This window comes from Podarcis liolepis (assembly GCF_965112155.1).
Source record: "Podarcis liolepis genome assembly, chromosome: 4".
Lineage (NCBI taxonomy): Eukaryota > Metazoa > Chordata > Lepidosauria > Squamata > Lacertidae > Podarcis > Podarcis liolepis.
The window spans coordinates 91,163,162-91,171,220 of record NC_139558.1 but is presented as its reverse complement, the minus strand read 5'-3'; the positions used below and the strand labels follow the sequence as shown (position 1 = coordinate 91,171,220).

At 43.5% G+C, this 8,059-nt stretch overlaps 1 long non-coding RNA gene across 2 annotated transcripts; it reads left to right on the top strand.

The window, feature by feature from the left end:
- Positions 1 to 397: 397 nt before the first annotated feature.
- Positions 398 to 7,403, top strand: LOC310705538. 2 transcript variants are annotated; one of them, XR_014525379.1, is made up of 3 exons: positions 398 to 719; positions 5,446 to 5,639; positions 6,930 to 7,403. It is a non-coding gene; the product is annotated as an uncharacterized lncRNA (long non-coding RNA). The 2 variants fall into 2 exon arrangements; XR_014525380.1 differs by lacking the exon at positions 398 to 719 and having other exon boundaries at positions 3,725 to 5,639.
- The last annotated feature ends 656 nt before the right edge of the window (positions 7,404 to 8,059 follow it).

Genomic DNA, 8,059 nt, shown 5'->3' with positions numbered 1-8,059 from the left:
ACTTAGGAATGGCTTTGCTCAAGGCCAACACAGCATATTTTGCTGTCTGAGGAGAATAGGGTGCAACCAATGCCAGCCAAGTTATACCGGTGACTGCCAGAGCTGCCACAAGCACCTCTTAATCTGCCGGGCAACAAAAGTGCTATAATAATAAACTAAATAGCTAACCATTTCCTGCCCTTTCCTGATGCCCTAAAGCAGTCTCTTAATGGTTAAGAAAATAAAGAAAAGCCTACTGGATCAGGCCAGTGGCCTGTTCTCCAGCATCCTGTTCTCGCAGTTGCCAACCAGATGCCTGTGGTAAAACTCTTAATCTGCCGGGCAACAAGAGTTCTACAATCATTGTGGTGTTCGTATGGAACGCCCGGTCATCTCACGGACTATTGACCTGTACACCACTAATCCACTGCCACCAACCAGGCCCTCCCCAGTAAAATCATTTCAGTCTCAGTCAGGTTCTCAAGGTAATAAAGAAGAGTGTATTTTATTTCAGACACAAACTTTTACGGCATTCCACATGTTATTACTCTTTACTTTCTTAGTCTTATTTCCCTCTCTCTATCTCTTCTACCTCCCCTCACTCAAGAACCCATTGCCCTAACTGTCTCTATTTCCAACTGCTTCTCCAACTGCCTTTCCCAACCAGCCAACCCACTAAAACCAACCAACTACCCACCAACAACTCAAACAAACCTCGGGCTAAGCCCTTTTATACACATGTAGGCGCCACCGCCTCCAGCTTTCCTATTGGTCTACATTTTTAACCCTTTCTTTCCCCCCCCGGTTCAAACATTTTCAAAAGAACAAGCAAACACCACATCCATAAATTAAATAGATAACCATTACCTGCCCTTTCACGATGCCCTAAAGCAGTCGCTTAATGGTTAAGAAAATAAAAAGACAAGCCTACTGGATCAGGCCAGCATCCTGCATCCTGTTCTCGCAGTTGCCAAACAGATGCCTGTGGGAAACCTGCAAGAAAGACCCAAGGACAAGAGCAACTCTCCCCTCCTGTGGTTTCCAGAAACCAGCATTCAGAAGCGTTACTGCCTCCAGTCATGGAGCTAAAGGGATCAATTTGCTCACCTGACGTAAAGCAGTTGCCTGTGACCAGCACATTTTTATTTTTATTTTAGCAACCCCTTTGCTTCATAAGCACCATGGTGCAAACTGTGAAAGAATGGCAATGCCAGACACCTGTGAGTACAGTAGGTTTGTCCTTTTCCTGCCTGGCCTCAGCTATGATTTCTGTGAGTTTGGTGGGCTTCGTTCTCCTTCACTTTGAGATCCCAGCCAATGCTAGTCAATGCTCTCACTTTGACTTGATAAGAAGAAGAGTTTGGATTTGATATCCCGCTTTATCACTACCCTAAGGAGTCTCAAAGCGGCTAACATTCTCCTTTCCCTTCCTCCCCCACAACAAACACTCTGTGAGGTGAGTGGGGCTGAGAGACTTCAGAGAAGTGTGACTAGCCCAAGGTCACCCAGCAGCTGCATGTGGAGGAGCGGGGAAGCGAACTCGGTTCCCCAGATTACGAGTCCACCGCTCTTAACCACTACACCACAGCTTGGGCTCCATTTCAGTCACCAACCCCTCTATGTATGTATGTGTTTACATGCATGTATGTACTTTATGCTCCTGCTAAAGGTTTTGGCATAAACTTTGTGGTTGGCCCTGATGGTGGTCTTTAAAAAACAACAAGTGTTTTGACTTGCAAGATTAGGAATCCTTCTTGTAAACTTTTTCAGTCTTCCGCATGTGGGCTGCAGAAGGGACGCACCAGATGCAGAATACAAATATAGCATTTGTAACCATATTGTGAGCATCTTGGTTCTGTTTCCTGTTTGTCACACTGTATCTATCACAGGTTATTTTTAAAGCTCTTGTTCTCTCCTTTTGAAAATCTGGTTTATAAAGCTCCTGTGACTGGGATAGGTTTGGTTCCGTTCGTTTGGAAAAGCACACACCACCCGGGCATGGCTTCCTGCTCCTATCTCCGTGTTGCCCGAAATTGCAGCATATCTATAGGAAGGGTGGCAGCTGGGTGGCTGAACACCTGTTTTGCACGTAAAAGGCCCTGGGTTCGAATTCTGGCACCTCCAAGTCGAGCTGTCAATGACCCCTGTCTGAAATTCTAGAGAACCACTGCAGGTAATTGTAGACTTGGGATGGGAAATCTGTGCCCCCTACAGATGTTGCTGGACTTAGAAATGGAAAAATCTATCAACTTTGGTTCTCCCAGGAATGGAGATATGTTTGTGCTGGGTACAATCAACCTCACATCCCTCCAGTCAGCAGAGGGCAGGATTGAGACTAACAGATAGTCAGGGGGAAATGAACTTTGTGGTTTCCTATTGAATTCCCAAGCTCCACCTTTCTGTCTCTCGTCCTGCATGCAGCAGTCACGAGAAACTATTATTATTATTATTATTATTATTATTATTATTATTATTATTACCTGCAATTTTCCCTGATAGGTACCCAAGGTGGCTTACAGATAAAAATAAAAACAGCAAAAATAAACAAATGGGGGGTGTTAAAAAAAATTATACATTAATAGAAAATTGTGTGTGTGTGATTTATTAAAAACATACAGACAATCACAACGAAAACTGCATGGCAATCCGTCCCCAAGAGCCTGTTGGAACAAGAAAGTCTTTGCCTGCCAGCTGAATGACAGCAAGGAGGCAATAGTAGAAAATTTTAGGAAAATAAGACAGTTGTGATATGTTCTGACTGATGAAGAATAGTGCGCTATATTGAATATAATTTGGACCCATTATGGAGTGACTGGAAGTCGTTATAGAAGTTATGTATGAAGAAAGTAATTTATCTTCTTGGCAAAGTGAATTATACTTTTTTGTTGACTGTTTGCTTTTTAAACTCAAAAAAGCATTTAAAAAGAGGGGAGGGGAATGATAGCAGGGAGGGAGCCAGTTTAGCTTCTCTAGGGAGAGAGTTTCAAAGTCTCGGAGCACCCACCAAGAAGGCCCTCTCTCCAGTGGTGTAGCTAGCCCCTCAGGTGCCAGCGTGGTGCGTACACCCTGCAGCCCAGGGCGGAGCGTGCCACCCATGGGGGCTGGGTGAGCCAAGGCAGGGCGCACCGCGTGGAGCTTCTCTGCAGCCTCCCCTTCACCTGTAGGGCAGCTGAGGCGGTGGGCAGACACAAGCCCCGCGCTGCTCGGAAAAGCCATTGCTCTGTCCCAGCTCCTGCCAACCTAGCAGTTCGAAAGCACACCAGTGCAAGTAGATAAATAGGTATTGCTATAGCAGGTAGGTAAACGGTGACTCTGTGCACTCTGTTTTCTGTCACAGTGTTCTGTTGCGCTGGAAGCAGTTTAGTCATGCTGGCCATGTGACCTGGAAAGCTGTCTCTGGACAAACACCAGCTCCCTCGGCCTGAAAGCAAGATGAGCGCTACAACCCCATAGTCGCCTTTGACTGGACTTAACCGTCCAGGAGTCCTTTACCTTTTACCGTACAAACTATTAACTAATCCAATTTTGTTTTATTGAGTTTGTTGACCAAGCTCAGGAATGCTTCAGGTCACAAATGCACAAGCAGGTAGTCACCCCCTGCCTTTATGTCCACTGTATAGTTGTTGTTATTATTATTATTATTATTATTATTATTATTATTATTATTATTATGCCATCCTCTCCCAACACATGTGCAGCTGTGGCTATGGGTGGAACTATTACAGCTACTATAGCTGCAAATAGCATCTCATGAAAATTCTAACCACCCTTAGAATCAGACATATTTGGCAACAGGAAAATAATGTTTTGCTGTGAATTGCCCATTGCGGTCCTCTGTGTTCTGTAAGCTTTCTTTCTTTCTCATCATTATTGAGATGTATCCTTCCTCTCATTTTAGCCAAGATCTTAGCTATGAATAATTCATTGTTATCAATTTGGACACTTACTTTTTAAAAATGGAAAGCCTGCATATAGCCTCCAGATTAAATCGCATTAAGAATAGTCGGGTGAATATCTTATTTAACAAATTAGCCTCTTCTCCCACCATAAGATGTACTTTCTGAGTTAATGACTGGGCATTTTAATAAGAATGGATGTAATTATTTTACAGTCTCTGCTCTTTAGAGACCAGCATCCTTCATTTTCATGTACAAAATCCTCTGGTGTGGGAGCATTATTGGAACAGAGGGTTTTTTAAAAAGTCACAACGCATGCCTATAACTTAGGGGGAATGGCCTTTCTTGGAGAATAAATAACACATGGGGGGAAAGGGTGGTATTAGAAAAAGCACTGAGCCTTAAAGAAATGATAAGAGTCATTAAGTGTTATTTTCCCCCTTAAACTCCTTTGCTGCCACTGTCTCTGATTTTTTCAAGAAGAAAAATGGGAGGGAAAACAGGCAAATGAAGGCAAGAAACAGAAACACAGGAAGTTGGGTGAAGGTCGGAACTGGTAGCACAGGAAGTTGGGTGAAGGTCGGAACTGGAAACACAGGAAGTTGGGTGAAGGTCGGAACTGGAAACACAGGAAGTCGGGTGAAGGTCAGAAATGGAACCACAGGAAGTCGGGTGAAGGTCGGAAATGGAACCACAGGAAGTTGGGTGAAGGTCGGAACTGGAAACACTGGAAGTTGGGTGAAGGTCGGAACTGGAACCACAGGAAGTTGGGTGAAGGTTGGAACTGGAAACACAGGAAGTCGGGTGAAGGTTGGAAATGCAACCACAGGAAGTTTAGCACTGAAAGCACTCAAACTCACCTCCTCGGTCAATTGTCACTGTTACAGAAGAGAGGCAACAAATAGCTGTCATTATCTGGTTCTCAATCCACTTGCACTCTTGAACACAAAGAAGCTCATCCCACAAGGAGAGCTGGCCCAATGCATTTTAAGATTTTGAATGATAGATTTATTTATTTTTAATGCCACAAAGATTAGTTCTCATACCAGGGCTGGTGTTGATAGATGGCATGGCTGGGCACCTGACAAGAATCCCCCTTCACCATTGCAACCTGCTTGTTCAGCTACCTCCCATTCTGGATCAGAGGAGATAAGCAAGCAAAGAATTGGGGAAGGGGCAATGTGGGGAAGTAGCTGCTACTGCCTGCTTCAACATTTGGGTCTGTCTGGCAAGTAAGCTGGAGGTAGAAATGATGGAGGCACTGATGACAATGAAAAGCTCACTGAGATGGGGGGTGGGGTGGGGTGTGTGCTTATTGGTGATGTCTTGCTCAAGGGCACTGGCTTATGCCCAAGTGCTGGCTTATGCCCAAAATGCCTGTGACTTTTCCATAACAATAATGGGAAGATTTTATTTCTTCTTATTAAACTTCTAAATGGGCCAGAGGGAGGAGTGGGGGTGAGAGGCAATACAATTTAATCCTTTCTCTCTTTTTTGCCAGTCTGTTAAAGGTGTGTGCACTCTTTAACAGCCCTTTATCAGTGATTTCTTTTCATACTTTACCCCTTAGCGTCCAATAAAATCTTGAAGCAAAATAGCACACAAAGGGCGGAAACATGCAGGCAAGAGATATAAAAACCGCGGCGGAAACTAGCCTCCAAGACACAAGATTATTTAGTTTACAGTATCATAAAATATTTCTCATGGGCATGGAGAGGTGGAACAGCTCTATAATACTGAAGAGGAGAGAAGAAAGAGAAAGAAGTAAGTATTCCTAACACAGCTGCAAAACTATGATGGGTCCAAATTTGTATTTAGGGACCAGCTTTCTTTTTATCATCATTATCTACCATATATTTTGGAAAGCTGTTCATTTGCTATATGCTTGGGCACATCTTATGATACTGTAACTAAATTTTGCATGATTGGTCCACATTCCAGTACAATTTGATGCCATTTTGAATCAAGATGGCAAACTCAACTTTTCAAAACTGCACAGATTTCAAAACACTGTGTTGTTGTTGTCGTTGTTTTCTTGGAATTCCCAAGCAATGGTTGGAACAAGGCTTCTGGTGATAAATATAGTTCCAATAATATAAATGATGCTTTGAAGAGTGATATAAAGAAAACCACTCCAGAATCACTATGCAAATTTTAACAGAGACAAGAGAAGGGGGAAAAGTCATGGAAAATAGTAGGCAGCTGAATTGGATTTGAACAGGCCGAATAAGAAGTGGGAACAGAAAATAGAAGGAGCAGTTGCTTCCATGTGCCTTGTGTTCGTTCTCTCTCTCTCTCTCTCTCTCTCTCTCTCTCTCCCTCCCTCCCTCTCTCTCTCTCTCTCTCTCTCTCTCTCTCTCTCTCTCTCGGAGGTAGTCTGGATTGACTTACTCCAGGGGTCTGCAACCCGCGGCTCCGAAGCCGCATGTGGCTCTTTTACACCGGGGCGGATACTAGCCCACTGTGGCGGGCGCTGTACTGGCTGTGACGTCGCATGGGGGTGGTGCGTGTGTTAGTCCCGACGTCACCTTCCCGCCCGCTGTCAGATCGCGGCTCTGGAGATATATTTGTTTTAAATATCGCAATGGTTTTGCAGCTCCCAGGTTTTTTTCCCTTCGGAAACGGGTCCAAGTGGCTCTTTTTGTCTTAAAGGTTGCAGACCCCTGACTTACTCAGTCATGAAGTTCACTGGGTGACCCTGGGTTAGTCATTGGTTCTTAGCCTAACATACCTCACAGGGTTTCTGTGGAGATTAAATGAGTTCATTGGAGGCAAAGGTGTCATATGTGATAAATAAATATTTTTGGGGGGTGGTTTGACTGTTTTGTTCTCTATGCGTTCAGATGCCTCTTCAGATATCATCACCAAACTCAGCACATGCTTTCCCAAGGTGGAGATGGCAGTTTTTGTTAATGTTGGGATGCCGGATGCCATTTTGAAACAAGATGGCGGTCTGAAAATAGCTCCAAAACTCACAAATCATGTTATCCATTTTTAAAAATAATGATGATGATGATGATGATAAATATTCTTATTGGTTTCTTCTAATTCCAGGGAAGTGTTAGGTGCTCCCTGCTGATAAACAAAAAAACCAGCACTGCCCATAAGAGGGTTAAATCAGAAATGCCAGGAGTCCTTCTGTGAAGCTGGCGAGCCAACAACTTGCCTTCCAACAACTTGTTTCTGGCTATTGTGTTAAGAAGGACCTTTGATTCCTTGTTCACTCCTGAGCAACTTTAATGAAGGTTCTGATGTTAACTCTCTTGGATCCAAGTGTGATGTCATCTCACTTAGCAACACCAAGTCAGACCCCAAAGCCAAGATCTGAGCGTTCCCTGATTCTTACCCTATAAAGGTTCTCCGGTGTGCTCTTCACCCCTAAGAAAGAAGACCCAATCAATCCAAAACTCATTTATTTCACAGCAAGTCACCCAGCTCCTGCTGAGTTTTAGGAATGGAAAAGAATTTTAATTATAAAGAAGAAATGCTTGTGGAACTTTGAAAATTAAACTTGGAGGTGCTTCCCTCCCCTTTCTCCCTCAGCTTTCTTTTTCTTTTTAAAGAGGTAATTATAACAAGTTGAAATTTCGTTAGATTTATTGGAATGGTCCAGTTAGATGCCTTTGCAGGAAATAAGGAGATCAAATTCAATATAGTCACAATAAGTCGTAACCAGAAACCAGATATGACAAAATGGTAATCTTTTAAACAAACAAACAAATAAAGCGCCACACTTTCAGAGCAGTTAACAATTAATGTAAAAACAAAAAAATTCCTTCCAGTAGCACCTTAAAGAACAACTAAGTTAGTTCTTGGTATGAGCTTTCGTGTGCATGCACACTTCTTCAGATACACTGAAACAGAAGTTGCCAGATCCTTCTATATAGTGAGAAGGTGGGGAGGGGTATTACTCAGAAGGGTGGTGGGAATGGGAGATTGGCAGATAGCTGAGATGAGCCTGTTGATGACTCTTAACGACTGCAATAGGTCTTACAGGAAAAGGCAAGGGGGTTTTCCTGTAAGACCTATTGCAGTCGTTAAGAGTCGTCAACAGGCTCATCTCAGCTATCTGCCAATCTCCCATTCCCACCGCCCTTCAGTGTATCTGAAGAAGTGTCCATGCACACGAAAGCTCATACCAAGAACTAACTTAGTTGGTCTTTAAGGTGCTACTGGAAGGAATA